This window comes from Callithrix jacchus, chromosome 2 (genome assembly GCF_049354715.1).
Source record: "Callithrix jacchus isolate 240 chromosome 2, calJac240_pri, whole genome shotgun sequence".
Classification (NCBI taxonomy): domain Eukaryota; kingdom Metazoa; phylum Chordata; class Mammalia; order Primates; family Cebidae; genus Callithrix; species Callithrix jacchus.
In genome coordinates, this window is record NC_133503.1 from 173,410,237 (window position 1) to 173,429,935 (window position 19,699).

Sequence of the window (19,699 nt, forward strand, 5' to 3'; positions counted from 1 at the left end):
CCTTTTACGCCAAAGGACAGATATTTTCCCATTAGGACAATTTATCCTGAATCTATAAACAGAGAGGGGCATAATTATACAAGTGTTTGCTAACAGATCTAAACCTCATGCGGCTATAAAAAGCTGGAGAGAGGAAGAAAGCGGAAATTCCCAGGAGAAGATTCCCAACCACGTTCAGAACCACCAGCTCTCCACAAACACAAGCCCCAGCCGTGGCACCAAGCAAAGCACGAGAAGAAACCTCAGGATTCTGACACAGTCCACAAAATTAACTTTGAATTGTCCTGAAACCAAACAATGACAATTCTATCCAATCAACTTTTGGCTGACACACAGGGGTGGTGACTTATTGGTGTCCCAGATGTAGTTAATGGAAACATGACGCCATGATGCTCAGAATTGAAAAGGTATTTAGTCAGTGTTGATTGAATGGATGGATAAATGAATGAAGTCTGAACAGATGCCCGTGTCTCCTTCCCTCTTTGCAGCTCTGTTGGGAAGATGTCCTCAATGCTTCAACCCTGGCCGGGCATTATGGCTCACGCCTGTAATTCCAGTATTTTGGGAGGCAGAGGCAGGCGGATCATCTGAGGTCAGGAGTTCAAGACAGCCTGGCCAACATGGTGAAACCCTGTCTCTACTAAACATACAAAAATCAGCCGGGCGTGGTGGCACATGCCTGTAATCCCAGTGACTCGGGAGGCTGAGACAGTTCAGAATCACTTGAACCCGGGAGGCGGAGGTTGCAGTGAGATGAGGTTGCACCACTGCACTCCAGCCTGGGTGACAGAGAGAGACTCTGTCTCAAAAAAAAGAAACCAAACGAACAAACAAAATGCTTCAAATCCAAAGCCACCACAGAGGGGCTGAAACATTTGACATAGTTCCCCAGGAACAGAACAGTTCATGGAACTGGAGACTGGCTTCCCACCCAAAGATATACCAATGGGTGATCTTCCAGTGAACACAGGAAGGGGAATTGTGGTACCTATGGAACATCTTTGCAGGCCTTGATTGAAAAGCTGCCGTTATTTACAGTACAGATTCTAAACTCTATTTGAAGTCCAACAGAAGCAAATACTAAACAGCTAGCATCCATACAGGATGCCAAGATCTGTTCTAAGACCTTCACATATTAGGTCATTAAATTCTTATTACAATCTTAGAATATATAATTATTACAGCCACCCATTTTACAGGCGGTGAAACTGCACAAGATTACCTAATTAGCTCATGGTCAGACAACTAGTATGGAGAGGAGCTAGAACTCAGAGTCCCTTTGGAACCAGTGCTTGCTCTTAAGTGCTACTCAATGCTACCAGTCCGGATCTTACTCTCTGCCACTTCTCTGCATAAATTCATTGTTTGCCCACAAATATGCAAAGAACATTCTAATCTCTGCAGGACAAGTTTCCTGACCTCCCTTCCACCATTACCTCTCTCTTGTGAGTGCTCATCACTCATTCTCCAGGGAACACACTGAAACTTACTTGGTTCACATCACACCTCTCCAAATACCTCTGAAATTCCTTTGGTGTTGGAACTGTGTGTTACATGGCAGTCCGGAGATGGAGTGGAATAAGAAAGACCTAGGTTTAAAGTCCAAATCCCATAATTATGACCCATGGGATTCTGGGTAAGTCATCTGACATTTCCTGTCCTTATATTTAAACCATCTGCCTTAAGGGCTTGTTGAAGAGGAGGGGCTGAGTGTCTAGGATGATGCCTGATATTGTAAGCCAGAGATTCTGAATCAGGTGTTATTTTACACACCCTTACCCCACCCCTGCAGGGACATTTGGCAATGACTGGAGATATCTGATAGTCACAACTGTGGGGAAGGATGCTTACTGGAATCTGATGGAAAGAGAGAAAGAGAGAGAGAATGCTTTTCCTTTTTTTTTTTTTTTTGAGATGGAGTCTCACTCTGTCACCAGGTTGGAGTACAGTGGTGTAATCTTGGCTCACTGCAACTTTCTCCTCCCAGGTTCAAGCGATTCTCCTCCCTCAGCATCCTGAGTAGCTGGAACTATAGGCACGCACCACCACGCCCAGCTAATTTTTGTATTTTTAGTAAAGACCTGGTTTCACCATGTTGGTCAGGATGGTTTCGATCTCTTGACCTTGTGATTCACCCGCCTCGGCCTCCCAAAGTGCTGAGATTACAGGCATGAGCCACTGTGCCTGGTCGAGAGAGAGAATTCTTCTCATCTCCCATTCTTTGGACATGGTGACAATATCTTCTTCCATTTCTACCTTTTACAGTCAGAAAACATGAATAATTTTTGTGCAGTTGTATGAGAGAAAATGTGAAACTTAACTGTGGCCTCTAGTCATCTTGAAGCATCTCTGGGAGATGTCCCGAACTAAACCACCTGCCCAGAGCTGAGCATAACAAGATAGGTTCTTTCTTACCTTGGGCCTCTGAACAGACTGAAGCTGAGGCTGTCCTTCCCACTTTAAACACCATCACCTGCCAATTCCTACTCACCTCTCAGGACTCAGCTTAGAGATCACCTTCTCGAGGGAGAAGGGGGACCCTTCCCTAGAATATATTCAGGGCCCTCCTTGGTGCCCCAGTAGTGTCCCCACTGCCCATCCATCTGTCTGCTTACCCTTATAGACTGTAAAACCTTTCAGGGAAAGGTCATGTGGTCTGACACAGTTTTATTGCCAGAACCTCACACTGTGCCTAGCATATACAGGTGCCCAATAGTTATGTGTTGAACAATGAATATAAATCAAGAGACTCAAATGCATTAATTCCTGCAACTACTTACTGAACGCCTACTATAAATCAGGTACAGAACTAGGCAATGGGCAAACAACTATTTGTACCCTAATATGAACAACAACAACAGTGAAAACAACCACAGCTAATGTTTACTGGACATTAACTATGTCCCAGGCATCCTGCTAAGCTATTATATTTGATTTTTATCCTCCCCCAAAAGCCCACGTGGCAGACACTATTATTCCCATTGTACAGATGAAGAAAGACATCGATTCACTCACACAGCCCCTAATGAAAAAGAGTCTCTGACACGTAAGTTCACAGCCATCCATTTACACGAACTTAACTCCCACCAAGAAAAGACTACGTGTGAATTCACTCATGAGCTTTTCTGATGGCCATCATCTTGCCTGGAATGTCCCTACTGACTCTGTATATTGCTTGAAACTTACTTTAAAATATTTTGGATGGGGCATGGTGGCTCACACATGTGATCCCAGCACTTTGGGAGGCCAAGGCGGGCGGATCGCTTGAGGTCAGGAGTACGTGACTAGCCTGGCCAACACAGCAAAACCCTGTATCTACTAAAAATACAAAAATTAGTCAGGTGTGGTGGCATGCACCTGTAATCCCAGCTACTTTGGAGGCTGAGGCAGGAGAATTGCTTGAACCCAGGATGTGGAGGTTGCAGTGATCTGAGATCATGCCACTGCACTCAAGCCTGGGCTCAAGAACAAAACTCCATCTCAAAAAAAAAGAGAGTAGGCTGGGCTCACTCCTGTAATCCTAGCACTTTGGGAGGCCAGGGCAGGTGGACACTTGAGGTCAGGAGTTCAAGACCAGCCTGGACAACATGGCGAAACCCTGTCTGTACTAAAAATGCCAAAACGAGCTGGGTGTGGTGGTAAACACTTGTAATCCCAGCTACTTAGAAGGCTGAGGGAGGAGAATCACTTAAACCCAGGAGGCAGTGATCTGAGATCACCCCACTGTATTCCAGCCTGGGTAACAGTGTAAGTCTCTGTCTCAAAAAAAAATTTTTTTGGCCGGGTGTGGTGGCTCACGCCTGTAATCCAAGCACTTTGGAGGTCAAGGCGGGCGGATCACCTTAGGTCGGGAGTTCAAGACCAACCTGACCAACATGGTGAAACTCTATTAAAAAAAAAAAGAAAAAGACAAAAAATTATTTTTGATACAGACTGTGTGATGTCAAGTGATGTCACCATCACCTACACTCCAGAGGCCATGAGCTAACGTGTGAAAGACACCCGTCACGAGTCTATGCTCTGCAGCTACAGTGAACACTTGAAATATCATTATCTAAATCTGCAGCAGAAGGTTCCGAAGGTACCAAAATGGAAGTTAGAAATATTTCTTTCTTCTGTGGAATGATCAAGGTAAGTTGGTTAGAAAGGTTTGCACAGGGACCTCTGCCTTTGCCTGCTGAGCTGTAAGGATGATAGGTGTGCAGAGCCCTGACACCTCTGATATGGTTTGGATCTGTGTCCCCAGTCAAATCTCATGTAGAACTGTAATCCTCAGTGTTGGAGGTGGGGCCTCATGGGAGGTGATTGGATCAAGGGGTCGGAGTTCTCATGAACAGGTCAGCACCATCCTCTCAGGGCAACTCTCATGAGAGTGAGTCAGTTACTGTGAGATCCGGTTGTTTAAAAGTGTGTAGCACCTCCCCTTGCCTGCCTCTCTCTCTCTCTCTGTCTCTCCCTGGTCCTGCTCCTGCTCTTGCTATTTAAGGCATGCCTGCTTCCCCTTTGCCTTCCACCATGATTGTAAGTTTCCTGAGGCCTCCCCAGAAGCTGCTATGCTTCTTGTGCACCCTGTAGAACCAAAACCTCTTTTCTTTATGTATTAACCAGTCTCAGGTATTTCTTTATAGCAATATGAGAATGGACTAATACACCTCTGTGTTAGCCGTAGCTGGGCAGATGGGCCTGGTGCTCCCCAGCTAATGGAAGATTCTGTCACTGGGTGTGATGATGAGGTCAGGTGCTTCTTGTTCAGGATCCTGGTGCCTGCACCTCACAGTGAACCTGCTAGGAAAGAGCACGTACAAGAACAAGCAGTGGAGACGTTGCCAGACTTATCTAATAAAGCAGGCTGTGGACGATCTCTACCACTCCATGGAAAGGCAGGAGTCAAGGACTTGCTTTCATGGTGACCTCCCACCTGGTAGGGAGGCTGTGGGTCAGGAGGCGAACAGCTTCCACCTTTCCTGACAATCAGAAGCTACTGATGTTGAACAAAGGAACACGACAACTCTGAGTGGCCAGTTGGCTCGGGCGGGGCTGCAACACCTCCTTCTCTGCCTTGCTCTCTTGGCAAACACCCATTTGTCTCAACATTCAGCACCAAAGTGCCCCTGCTTTGAACACTTTCTTTCTTGATAATCGCCACCCTTTGGGAGCTCCGAGGGTTGCTGAAATGGCTGCCTACACATTGCTGAGACCCTTCTGATAAACCTCAACTGCCTGAGGTAAGCTGGGCAAGACTCTTCCTGCACCCTGAAAATGCTGATTTTTAGAATATGGTTTTCTGAGCCAGGTGCCATGCTAGGTGCCGAGGTGGGGTGATGAAGCTGCAGGCAGTTACCATGTATTATGGGATAACTGCTAAGTCCAGGGAACTGGGAGATGCCGTCGGGGCAACTGGTTAGACTGAAAGATTGGAGAGGGCTTCCAGAAGTGCTTGTAAGCGGAGCCCTGAAGAAAATATTCCAGGAAACAGAAGTGGCAAGGGCCAAGGTCCATTCTGGCTGCAAATTTGGTGGGTCTGGGGTCAGTATGAGGAGAGAGGGAAACTGAACAGAAGCTGAGTGAGGGCTTCGGAGGCAGGGGTTTGGGCTTCATCTTTGGCGGGCTTTTAACAGAGGAGTGAGGTGGACAGATTTCCATGTTAGAAAGATTACACTGAGGCAGGGCATGGTGGCACATACCTGTAATCCCAGCTACTCTGGAGGCTGAGGCAGGAGAATTGCCTGAACCCGGGAGGTGGAGGTTACAGGGAGCTGAGATGGCACCATTGCACTCCAGCCTGGGCAACAAGAGTGAAACTTTATCTCAAAAAAAGAAAGATGGCTGGGCAAGGTGGCCCACGCCTATAATCCCAGCACTTTGGGAGGCCGAGGCAGGTGGATCATGAGGTCAGGAGTTCAAGACCAGCCTGACCAACATGATGAAACACATCTCTACTAAAAATACAGAAAATTAGCCAGGTGTGGTGGCACATGCCTGTAGTCCCAGCTACTCTGGAGGCTGAGGCAGGAGAATCGCTTGAACCCAGGAGGTGGAGGTTGCCATGAGCCGAGATCGTGCCACTGCACTCCAGCCTGGGAGACAGAGCAAGAATCTATCTCAAATAAAAAAAAAAAAAAAAAGGGAAAGAGAGATTACACTGACTACAAGGAGGAGCACATCCCAGAAGGCCAGCTGGGCAGAGGTGAAAAGAGGGGTAAGGAAGCTGTCACGTGAATCCAGGCAGGAAAAGATGGTGCCTGGCCAAAGTGAGTTGCTGTGGGCCAGGGCTTCCCTTGTGTCAAACAAAACTCCAGAGCTGCTCTGTTTATAGGCTCTTTCCTACTGCTAGACTGTCAATCCCTAGAGGGCAAAAATTGGAATTCACTCATCTCTGGATCCTCAGTGGCCACAGGTGATAAAGTCCTCAGTAAAGGGGTGGCTGGTGCATGTTGAACGACAGAATTCCTTAAGTACAATGATCATTTCCTTTTGCTAGATTCCTCAGGCGAGGCCTGTCCTCTCTGCCTCTGCGGCCTGCAGCAATCTCTTTTCGCCAGTTACCCTACTCCTTTTACCCTGAGTTGCTCCAAGGTGTACACTGCCGCTCACTTCCTTTCTTACAAAGCACAGACTTTGATTCTAGTCTTCACAGCCCCCTAAATATCTTACATTGTCTTTTCCTCCCACTATGGCCCAGCTTATTCCACTACTGTAACTAGTCAAGACCTGGGCTTGGCTTAAAGAGTCCCCTCCCCAACCATCTTGAAAGTTTTACAGTGGCAAACTCACTTGTGTGGAGTGACTCCTCCCTCCCATCTGATATCCTGAGTCTACTTCATTCTTTATTTTACGTTAGAAAACACAATATTTTATGGTTTTATTTGAAAATAAAATAAAACAGGCCAGGTACAGTGGCTCATGCCTGTAATCCCAGCACTTTGGCAGGTCAAGGCGGGACCATCACCTGAGGTCAGGAGTTCGAGACCAATCTGGCCAAGATGGTGAAACTCCATCTCTACTAAAAACACAAAAATTAGCCTGGTGTGGTAGCAAATACATATAATCCCAGCTACTTGTGAGGCTGAGGCAGGAGAATCACTTGAACCTGGGAGGAGGGGGCTGCAGTGAGCCGAAATTGTGCCACTGGACTCCAGTCTGGGTAATAGAGTAAGCCAATGTCTCAAAATAAAATAAAATAGTCCCCCATCTGCAAGAAGCATTCATGAACTCCTACTAACCGGATACAGAATCTTACCCAACCTTACTCCCATTAATACATATTCCTGTCAATTGCATATGATGGCAGTTTCTCCTGTTTGTTTTCTTTCTTTCCTTCCTTCCTTCCTTCCTTCTTTCCTTCTTTTCTTTCTTCCTTCTTTCCCTCCCTCCCTCCCTCCCTTCCTTCCTTCCTTCTTTTTGAGAAGGGGCTTCACCATGTTGGTCAGGCTGGTCTCAAACTCCTGACCTCAGGTGATCCACCCACCTCAGTCTCCCAAAGTGCTGGGATTACAGGTGTGAGCCACCGCACCCGGCCTCTCCATGTTTTCTCTTCAAAGGGGTAAGAGCACCCTTGCCTGTACCTACTCCATCTTCCCTGACATGGTTTGGCTGTATCCCCACCCATCTCATCTCGAAATGTACTTCCCATGTGTCAAGGGAGGGAACCTGGTGGGAGGTGACTGGATCATGGGGGTGGTTTCCTCCATGCTGTTCTTACGGTACTGAGTGAGTTCTCGTGAGATCTGATGGTTTTACAAGCTGCTCTTCCCCCTTCACTCTCTCTTTTTTTCTGCTGCCTTGTGAAGAAGGTACTTGCTTCTCCTTTGCCTTCCGCCATAATTGTAAATTTCCTGTACTCCCCGCACCAGCCGTGCAGAACTGTGAGTCAATTAAACCTCTTTCCTTTATAAATTACCCAGTCTTGGGTATTCCTTTATAGCAATCTGAGAACGGACTAATACATTCCCCTTTCCCTTTTCCTTGCACCAAAGAATCTTGTTCCAGCTCACAGAAGTCTTCCGCTTTGACTTATCCCTGAGAACTGGGCATTGGACAATGCAAACTCAGAAGCAAAAAATCCATCGCAGCCATTGCTCACCTCTAGGCCGGGTCCACACCCGGCCCTGCCAGATGGCTTTTTAATAGTGAGTGCTGTATTACCATGAAGGGCCTTCTATAAACTCTTAGGAGAGTTAAAGCTGGATAGTATCCCAGAGGCTGTTCCTTTCCCCTGCAAACCTTTGTCTAGCAGGGGCTGGTGCCTTTCCTTACACAGGTTTATAGTAACGTTTCCAGATAAAATACAGGAGACCCAGCTGAATTTGAATCACAGCTGAAAAATGAATTTTTTTTACTCTCAGTAGATCGCAAAAATCACATGGAATTTTTCACTTATTAAATCTGAAAATCTTATTTTATAACGACCAAGTCCTTACTCCTTGGTCTTGACAAAAATCATTTCTCTACTCAGTCACGGGTAAATAATTATATGGAAAACAAAACATATGCACATTGTTACAAACTGAGAAGCTTGAAGACATTCCTTTGTGGTCTCTGTTTCTCACTCTGATGGATATCTGCTTCCAACAATAAGTTTCTAATCATTTTCTTTATAGCTGACTTGAAGTCCCTCGCCTTTGCCTAACCTCTCTCACTCCGTTTATAACTCTCTCCATGATCATTCTTTTCGCATCATTAAGTTCAACCACTTTGACCCTTCTTCCCTTCCCAAGCAATCAGCATTCAGCTGAGTGCTTCACCTTGACTTGCTCTCTTATAATGATGTATCAAAATGGCTCTTCTTTACGAGTCAATGAACCAAGTTCAGGAAACACTGAATTGAGGGTAGGTAGCTCCCTCAGTTCTTCCAAATTGACCTCAAGGATCAGATACCTCTTCGTAATTATTCCATGCTCTCCAACTCTAGGAAATCCTCCTGAAAAGCAGCTTAGGATTCCAGCCTCAGTTCTTATCTGGTCCACCACTGTTCTCCATCAGCTAAACAAGCTCCTAGTTGGGAAAAGCAAAGGATCAGACAGAACCCTGAGTAATTTTCTTGCAAATGAAAAACGTGGCTTCCTCTTCAGGCTTCAGGGGCCATCTCAGCTTAAAAGCCACGTTGTTTACACATGGCACGGTACCGAGGGCCCACCTCACTTTAACCCCAAAGAGGGTCGAGTTTAGCCCATTTATCAATGCATGTCTGCGGAGGAAGGGATGAAGGGGAACTGTAACGACTATTTTCCAGTTTACACTTGGAGCACTGTGGGGGAGACTCGGAGAGGGAGACAGGGTAGAAAGCAAGCTCTGATGGAAACCCGGGTGTGCTGGTTAACACAGAAGGAAGGACACAATGAGATCAAGAAAAAATAGTTAATGACCAGGTATGCTGGCTCACACTATAGTCCCAGCACTTTGGGAGGCTGAGGCAGGTGCACACTAGAGCTCAGGAATTTGAGACCAGCCTGGCCAACTTGGTGAAACCCCGTCTCTGCTGAAAAATACAAAAATTAGCTGCGTGTTGTGGCAGGCGCCTGTAATTCCAGTTATTTAGGAGGCTGAGGCAGGAGAGTTGCTTGAACCCAGGAGGTGAAGGTTGCAGTGAGCTGAGGCTGTGCCACTGCACTCCAGCCTGGGTGAAAAAGCAAGGCTCCATCTAAAAGAAAAGAAAAGAAAAAAAAAAAAGTTGTTGTTAATATGTCCAGGGTGGGAAAACACTTTGGAATTACCAGAGTCATAAAGAATTTCATTAAAAACAGGGTGGTAGTCTGGGGTGGTAGTCCAGGAGTTCAAGACCAGCCTGACCAACGTGGTGAAACCCTGTCTCTACTAAAAATACAAAATTAGCTGTGTGTGGTGGCGCACACCTGTAATCCCAGCTACTCAGGAGACTGGGGCAGGAGAATCGCTTGAACCTGGGAGGCAGAGTTTGCAGTGAGCTGAGATCAAGTCATTGCACTCCAGCCTGGGCAACAAGAGCGAAACTCCATTTCAAAAAGAAAAAGAAAAACGGGAGGAAAAAAAACATTTCATTATTATTAGTAATAGTAATTAGTAATGAAAGTATTAGTAGGGAGGTGGAGGCAAAAAAAAAAAGTATTCGTAATTAGTCACAAAGTCATCTATACCTTTTGAAACTCCTGTCATATTGTTAGTATATCTTTGCTTTTATCTGCCTTTCACTTCACCCCACAAAGAAGGAATGATAGATATGATTATACACACTCCAGAATAATGAAACTGTGAAAAGGATGTGGGCACTTCTAGGAACCCAGGTTTCTTGACTTCTGGTCCAGGGGGTTTCCCTGTCTAGCAGATAGCAGTTGCTCTATTAGAAACCAGCCAGATCCAGGCCAAGACACTGCTTTCAGACTTATCACAGTGCCTTTGGAAGGCTGGATGGGCTGTGTCAGGGTGAGTGGCCCAGTCGACAGAGGCTGTGGAGCCAGGGGGCCTGGGTTCAGATCTCATCCCTCCTTTACCAGCCTGGATTCTCTCATCTGTAACTGGGGATAATGACAATTACCTTGCAGAGGTGTTGTGAGCTAGAATGAGCTGGCGCATAACTGTAAATGTGCATCAACATTGTATTAACAATGACTAATTGTAGGTTTAGAATTCTAACTTGTGTAGAAGAGTTCAAATATATGCAAATCCCAGCTAAAACAGGGATGAAATGGAGGAGAACTGGTAGTTTTTCAAAGCTACCAAAAGGCTTATCAAACTATATGGTTTTTTTTAAGTGACAAGATAAAGTTACAAATTAATGGCTCACCTTCATTAAGTGTTCATGGCATGTCAGTCCCTGTGATAAGCCTTCACATGCAGACTCTCATTTACTCTCTCATTGCCTTAGGAGTTACGTATTCTTTTTTTTTTTTTTTTTTTTTTTTTTGAGATGGAGTCTCACTCTGTCATGCACCGTGCCTGGCTGATTTTTTGTATTTTTAGTGGAGACGGGGTTTCACCATATTGGCCAGGCTGGTCTCCAACTCCTGACCTAGTGATCTGCCCACATTGCCCTCCCAAAGTGCTGGGATTACAGGTGTGAGCCACCACACCCAGCCAGGTATTGTTCTTGAGACAGATTCTTGCTCTGTTGCCAGGCTGGAGTGCAGTGGTACGGTCTCTGCTCAGTACAACCTCCGCCTACCCGGTTCAAGTGATTCTCCTGCCTCAGCCTCACAAATAACTGGGACTACAGGTACGCACCACCAAACCCAGCTACTTTTTGTATTTTCAGTAGAGACAGGGTTTCACCATGTTAGCCAGGATGGTTTCGATCTCTTGATCTCATGATCCGCCCACCTCAGCCTACCCAAAATGCTGAGATTACAGGCATGTGCCACTGCTCCCCGCTGGGTATTGTTCTTTATTCCATTTTACAGTTAGGGAAAGCCTGACTTAGTGGGATTAAGAAAGAGCCCAAGGTCACACATTTTATAAGTGGTAGAATCAGGACTCATTAAGTTCATACCCACAGATGTGTATAACCGAAGCAAACCATTCTTGTAGGTGTGTGTGTGTGTGTGTGTGTGTGTGTGCACCCGTGCATAGAGAGAGTTCAGAAGAAAATAGACCAGATATTAGCAATATCCCACCACTGGATGGTGGAATGACAAGTAATGTTCACTTTCTTCTTTATGCTTTACTGAATTGAGTAGATAGTGCTTTTATAATTTAAATGTTTTTCCTTTTGATAACACACTTTAAAAAGTAAACCAAAATGAGGCTTCAAAAATATAATGAGTGGAACCACCATCCTTTAGTAATTAGCCAAAATGATGAGCACAAAGGGAAAGAAGAGAGGCACCCAGTATATGTTCTGCAGGCCTTTCAGAAACATGGAGTTGTTCCTTTGGCCACATATATGCAAATCCATAAGAAAGGTGATACTGTAGACGTCAAGGGAATGGGCACTGTTCGAAAGGGAATGCCCCACAAGTGTCACCATGGCGAAACTGGAAGAGTCTATGTGTCACCCAGCATGCTGCTGGCATGTAAACAAACATGTTAAGGGCAAGATTTTTGCCAAGAGAATTAGTGTGCACACTGAGCACATTAAGCACTCCGAGAGCCAAGATAGCTTCCTGAAACGCATGAAGGAAAATGATCTGAAAAAGAAAGAAGCCGAAGAGAAAGGTACCTGATTCAACTGAAGCACCAGCCTGCTCCACCCAGAGAAGCACACTGTGTGAGAACCAATGGGAAGGAGCCTGAACTGCTGGAACCTCTTCCCTATGAATTTATGGCATCATAGGTGTTTTAAAAAAGGCCTCTCTGGACTGTAAAACATATATATATATAATGAAAATGAAAATGACTACTCCTTGAATCAATGTGTGTGGGGGAGATATAAATAGCATTTGCAAGGCCCATAGTAATTAAACTTTCAGGATTTTCACCACGCCCCCAATCAAAGAAACCTTTAGAATAAAATGAGTTGTTTTTTTAAAAATCAGGGTCTGACCCAGGCTGGAGTGCAGTGACATGATCACGGCTCACTGCAGACTCAACCTCCCTGGGCTCAGGTGATCCTCCCCGCTCAGCCTTCCGAGTAGCTGGGAGTATAGGTGCGTGCCACTATGCCTGGCTAATTTTTGTGGGTTTTTTTGGTAGATACAGGGTGTATTAGTCCCTTCTCATGCTGCTCTAAAGAACTGCCTGAGACTGGGTAATTTATAAAGGAAAGAGGTTTAATTGATTCTCTCCTGAGGGGAGGCCTCAGGAAACTTACAATCATGGCAGAAGGGGAAGCAAACATGTCCTTCTTCACATGATGGCAGGAAGGAGAAGTGCTGGGCAAAGAGGGAAAAGCCCGTTGTAAAACCATCAGATCTCTTGAAAGCTCACTATTACAAGAGCTCTCGCCAGTTATTTACTACACATGGGGATTATAGGAACTGAACCGCAATTCAATATGAGATTTGGGTGGGGACACAGACAAACCATATCATGGGGTTTTGCCAGGTTGCTCAAGCTGGTCTTGAACTTCTGATGCTCAAGTGATCTGCCCACCTCAGCCTCCCAAAGTGCTGAGATTACAGGCGTGGGCCACCATGCCCGGCCTAAGCTTCTTGAAAATAAAGATTATATTCCATGTCCCTTCTACCTAAAATGTCAGGTTGCTATCTCTTAGGCAGTAGATCTCAGTTCTAAACCTTAAATTTGAGGTTTAGAAATATCATGAACCAAATATTTGCCGCTTATTTACTCTATAATAACAAAATGAGATCTTAAAGTCTGTTTTTTTTTTCCTTTACCACATTTTCCCTTGACATGATTATTTATAACTTATGTGCAAACTCCTTGCTCTTCTGTGGTCATTACAAAGGATAAAATGATAAAAGATCACTAAAGCAAACATTTGTCTTTCTGTTTGCTTCGAACTCTCTTCAAGGAGTACTACAAAAGTAAATTAAGATTTTGCACCCCGTCAACAGAACTGTCTTCAAAGATGGCCTCTGGAGGGGAGTAAAAGAATTGAAAGCAAACTGAAGGAACTCAAAAGCAATGCCATTTTCCTGTTTTTCTGCAGTTAACAACAATGCAGCGATGGCAGAGGAAAGCAACCTGTACCCAGAACAGGTGCCTGAATCTTTCTGGTGAGAGCTCCTGGGGTCCTTGCACATCAGATGATCTGGAGGGCAGGAGGGATGCATGTTGAAAAGCCACATGGGAGGATGGGAGATGCAGAGGCTGAGCTCTCTCTCCCAGGCCATTAAAGACTTTTCAGATAATGAAGAAACTCTCACAACAGAATTGGTGTGAAGGTCAGCTAGGCCAGGTGTGCAGAATGTGCTCACAGACCTGGCCTCCTGGGAATGTCCCAGACCTGAAATTCTCTGTGGCTCATCCAGATGCCCTGGTTGTGCTATAACGTGAGAGTGGCAGGGAGGTTTTAGAGTTCATGTGCATGGATATCAGCCTACTCCACTAAGTCAATGAAAAACTACCATTGAAAACCATGGACTTGTGAAGAAAATAATGATAACTTGTTTGCCTAGCCTTTGTTCTGTTTATTTTCAGAGAACAATGCCTCCAGATCAGCTTTGGAAAACCCACCTGCAAACTGACATGATTGTTTACCTGTTCGAAATTCGGTGTGTTTCTTTTTCAAAGAAGAAAAGGAGGGTTAATTATCAAAATATTTTAGACTGTAATTCCAGAGATGAGAGGCTGTTTGTGCTGCTGAGCCACGTGATTATACGGATCTCTTTGAGGAGCATTTCCAGCTCCAGGGGTTTCTGGGGATTAAAATATACCTGAGCAGGGCATGGTGGCTCACACCTGTAATCCCAGCACTTTGGGAGGCTGAGGCAGGCAGATCACTTGAGGTCAGAAGTTCAAGACCAGCCTGGCCAACATGGCGAAACCCCACCTCTAAGAAAAATACAAAAATTAGCTGGGTGTGATGGTGGGCACCTGTAATCTCAACTATTTGGGAGGCTGAGGTGGGAGAATTGCTTGAATCTGGAGGGCTGAGATCATGCCACCGCACTCCAGCCTGGGCAACAGAGGCAGACTCTATCTCAAAAACAATATAAAAATTAAATAAATAAACCTAGGGTCTATAAAGTATGAAAATGCAGAATATAATTTTTAATATAATGTTATATTTTACAGATTGAAGAGCTCTCAGAATTTTGTGTATTTTACCTGTTTCTGAACTTCACAGACACCAATAAGCACATATATTTTCTCACTCTCTTTTTTAGCTGTTCATCTCAGTTTCTTTGGTCTGACTTCATTTACTTTGTGCTTTTTATTTTTGAGCCAGGGTCTCACTTGTCACTCACCCAGGCCGGAGTACAGTGGTGTGATCTCGGCTCACTGCAGCCTCTACCTACTGGCTCAGGTGATCCTCTCACGTCAGCCTCACAGGCAGCTGGGACGACAGGCACGCACCATCATGCCTGGCCAATTTTTTTGTTTGTTGGTTTTTTGAGACAGAGTCTCACTCTGTCACCCAGGCTGGAATACAGTGGCATGATCTCAGCTCATTGTAACCTCTGTCTCCCAAGTTCAAGCAATTCTCCTGCCTCAGCCTCCCAAGTAGCTGGGATTACAGGTGTGATCCACCATGCCTAGCTAACTTTTTGTGTTTTTTACTTTTACTTCCAAAGTACTGGGTCTACAGGCATGAGCCACTGTGCCCACCCTCATATTCTTTATGATCTTTTAAAAATATGAATCCATTCTTAGCTGGCCGGGCACAGTGGCTCACGTCTGTAATCACAGCACTTTGGGAGGCCAAAGTAGGCAGATCATCTGAGGTCAGGAGTTTGAGACCAGCCTGACCAACAGGGAGAAACTCTGTCTTTACTAAAAATACAAATTAGCCAGGCTTGGTGGTACATGCCTGTAATCCCAGCTAGTGAGGAGGCTGAGGCAGGATAATCCCTTGAACCCAGGAGGCAGAGATTGCAGTGAGCTGAAATCATGCCACTGCACTCCAGCTGGGGTGACAGGGTGAGACTGGATCTCAGAAAAAGAAAGGAGGATTTAGATCAAGTCAGGGAAATTTGTAAAAATCATGGCTTTTTCCCTCAAAATCAATAAAATTGGCCAGGTGCAGTGGCTCACAACTATAATCATAGCACTTTGGGAGGCCAAGGCAGGCGGATGACTTGAGATCAGGAGTTCGAAACCAGCATGGCCATCACGGCGAAACCCCATCTCTACAACACAAAAATTAGCTGGGCGTGCTGCTGCACACCTTTAATCCCAGCTACTTGAGAGGCTGAAGCAAGAGAATTGCCTGAACCCTGGAGGTGGAGGTTGCAGTGAGCTGAGATCATGCCATTGCACTCCAGCCTGGGCCACAGAGCAAGACTCTGTCTCAAAAAAAAAAAAAAGCGAATAAAATTATTCATTTATAGAGAAAACATTGAAACAGGCTTACACAAATACCACCACTGTGCTGTTTTTAAATAGGGAAACATTTCCTTCTATTTCAAAACATCTAAGTCAGACTGGTAAATTGGGAGCACCAATGCAGAATCCTTTTTGCAAACAACAGATTTAAAAAGCACTTAACACATAACACTTTTATTTATTTTTAGGTGGACAATCATGGCCATTCCAAATTGAGACCCACAAGGGTTTATGACTACATTCTCAATGAGTGACGCGCCTGCTGGAAATAACGGGACTGACTCAGGACCAGTGAAAGAAGATACACAGGACAGACGAGGAGGCTCATGCCTGTAATCCCAGCACTTCGAACGGATCACCTGAGGTCAGGAGTTGGAGTCCAGCCTGGACAACATGGCAAAACCCCGTGTCTACTAAAAATATAAAAATTAGCTGGGCGTGGTGGCACATGACTAATCTGTTTCTTGGGAGGCTGAGACAGGAGAAGCACTTGAACCCAGGAGGTGGAGGTTGTAGTGAGTTGAGATTGTGCCACCTGGACAACAGGGCCAGACTCCATCAGAGAGAGAGAGAGAGAGATGGGGGGAGGGAAGGAAGGAAGGAAGAAGAAAGAGAGCAAGAGAAAGAAGGGAGGTGAAGCGGGGAGGGGAGGGGAATGGGAGTTGGGGAGGCACAAACCCAAGACTTGGATTTTTCCGAAGGAACGCTTATGTCTCTCAACAAACATTTGCTGAGCTTTCGCCAGGTGTTAGGTGCTGTGCTAGTTAGAGGTGCTCACTCAACCCAGGACAATGAAGCTTTCATTTTCTCGGTCCAATTGATGAAAAGTTAAACATCCGCTGGAGAAATCAAGACTGAGAAGATGAGTTCATGTAACCATCCCTAGATGAATTCTTATCTTCTTGGTCAGTAAGGCAGGGTCCTTGACGCTAAAAGATACTTTTTTTTTTTTTTTTTGAAATGAAGTTTCACTCTTGTTGCCCAGGCTGGAGTGCAATGGCGCAATCTTGGCTCATTGCAACCTTTGGGTTCAAGCGATTCTCCTGCCTCAGCCTCCTGAGTAGCTGGGATTACAGGTGCCCACCACCATACCCAGCTAATTTTGTATTTTTAGTAGAGACGGGGTTTCACCATGTTGGCCAGAATGGTCTCAAACTCCTGACCTCAAGTGATTCACCTGCGTAGGCCTCACAAAGTGCTGGGATTACAGGCATGAGCCACTGTACCCGGCTCTAAAAGATAAAATTTTGAAAACATTAAATAGAACAACACAGCATATAGAAGAAAAGTACGGAAGATATAGGAGGGATAATAACTTGCAGTGATCTCATCTCACAACCACGCAGCCACTGAGGCCTACACATCAGTGACCACTGTTTGGCCCCACTATCTTTGGATTACGTGCACAGGAAGAAGTCAGCACAGCTGCAATTTGAAGTGTCTTCCTCTAACACATAGAATGTTCTTTCTTTGTCTCAAAAACATCTAAGAGTTGAATCCACCTCATGAGGCTATCAAAGTTTTGAAACACTAGCAGATATTTCTCAAAAGCAAATAGACTTGAAGAGTTCATGTTTCTTGCTTTTTGATCACTCCTTATTTAGACCAACTGATGCTCAAATGAGATAAAGCTCTTAAAGGTATGTTCCCTAGTCACTGATTTTTTTTTGTCTCTACAAGCTGAGGTCATCCACCACCTGTGGGGCTTGAGATATCAAAATGAAAAAAATTCACCAGGAGGCTGGGCGCGATGGCTCACGCCTGTAATCCCATCACTCCGGGAGGACAAGGTCAAGAGATCGAGACCATTCTCGCCAACATGGTCAAACCCTGTCTCTACCAAAAAAATACAAAAATTAGCTGGGCGTGGTGACACATGCCTGTAGTCCCAGCTACTCATGAGGTTGAAGCAGAAGAATTGCTTGAACCCCAGAGGTGGAGGTTGCAGTGAGCCAAGATCACGCTACTGCACTCCAGCCTGGGCAATAGAACAAGACTCTGTCTCAAAAAAAAAAAAAAAACAAATCAGAATTGATGTTTAATCATTTCATTAGTTACTTCGAGCCCTTATCTTTGTCCAAACTTTTTACTCCATTTACCGTTTTTCCCGTGCCATAGTTATTCTTTGTACCATTAAGTTTAACCACTTTGACCCCTTTTCACTTCCCAAGCAACTACTTTCAAATGTCCATATCACTGTGACTTCCTACATCTAGCTGAATCCTCCATTAGAACATCTCCTTTTCTACAGAGTAATGATCTCTGATAAGGAAAAAGACTAACAGGGAGCCGGGTCTCCACACTTCATAAGTTGCCCCATGGAAGTCTTCCAGCCCACCTTGCTTTCCCACTGGGAGAATTCCTCCGGAGAAGGAACTTTAGAATGTCAACGCCTGCTGTCTGAGCTGTGCCACAATGGCTCTGAATTAGCCTGAGAAGCCTTGGTCAGGAAAAGCAAAGAAATCAGAATTGCAGGATAAGGCTTCTCCCAAAAGACTCTAAGAAGTGTCCCTTCTATCTGTACAGATCAGACCGTTTGGACACCGTGCGGAAGTCTCATGAAAAACACATAACTTTATCCTGAAGACATTTCAGCTTCCCTTTTTAGGTGAAGGATCAAGGGTGTCTGCACGTCTGGGAAAAGGGATAGAGGAGAATTAACAGCCAGTACTCCAGGGCCTGGCTTACTGATAAGGAAAGGTTGTGACGATAGAGGAATCTGAGGAGGCAGGAGGAGCTTGACACAAACAAATGGATATCCCAAATAGGCTAGTTAATAATTTTTACAAAGTTGAATATTAAAAAAATAAAATTCACAGTTAAAAATGCCATCAGATTAAATGTATTAAGGGAGTGGTTTGGAGGGAAAATTCGAACAAGTAGAATCAAACAGAGTTGGAAAAAATCATATTGGTGCTAGACAAGAAAGTTTTTTTTGTTGTTGTTGCTGTTTTGAGATGGAGTCTCGCTTTGTCACCCAGGCTGGAGTACAGTGGCCAGTCTTGGCTCACTGCAACCTCCAAACTCCCAGGCTCAAGCGACCTTCTTGCCTCAGCCTTCTGAGCAGCTGGGATTACAGGCACCTACCACCACACCTGGCTAATTTTTTGTATTTTAGGTAGAGATGGGGTTTCACCATGTTGGCCAGGATGGTCTCAAACTCCTGACCTCAAGTGATCCACCCACCGTGACCTCCCAAAGTGCTGGGATTACAGGCTTCGGCCACCATACCCAGCCATAGACAGGAAAGTTCTTACAGCTATTGATACCACTTCACTTTGGCAAGGCAGAGTTAGTAACTGGTAAGAGGTAAGAAGAGGGCTCTGACATACTAGTTAAGCTCTGTTTCTCAGTTTGGGTGATGGTTAATATAAAAGTTCACTAAGCTGGGCTGGGTGTGGTGGCTCATACCTCTAATCCCAGCACTTTGTGGGGCTGAGGCAGGCAGATCACCTGATGTCAGGAGTTCAAGACCAGCCTTTTCAACCCCATCTTTACTAAAGATACAAAAATTAGCCAGATGTGGCGGCACATGCCCGCAATCCCATCTACTCTGGAGGTTGAGATAGAAGCATCACTTGAACTGGGAGGCAGAGGTTATAGTGAGCCAAGATCATGCCACTGCACTCCAGCCTTGGTGACAGAGTAAGACTGTCAAAAAAAAAAAAATTCACGAAGCTGATTACTTTTGATATGTGCCTTTATGTATATTTCAAAGATAAGTTTACTGGAAAAAGTACTTCAGGAATGATAAAAACAAAGACCTCCAAAAATCTATTCCTCTATAAGAGTAACAAAAACACTGGAAAAAAATGACCAAAATCAACTTTTCCAGAAC

At 45.0% G+C, this 19,699-nt stretch overlaps 1 protein-coding gene across 13 annotated transcripts in view; it reads right to left on the bottom strand.

Moving 5' to 3' along the window:
- The window catches only part of PDZD2 (PDZ domain containing 2), a 471,153-nt gene that overhangs the window by 248,010 nt on the left and 203,444 nt on the right, over positions 1–19,699 (bottom strand). The gene's annotated exons all lie outside the window — the stretch shown is intronic.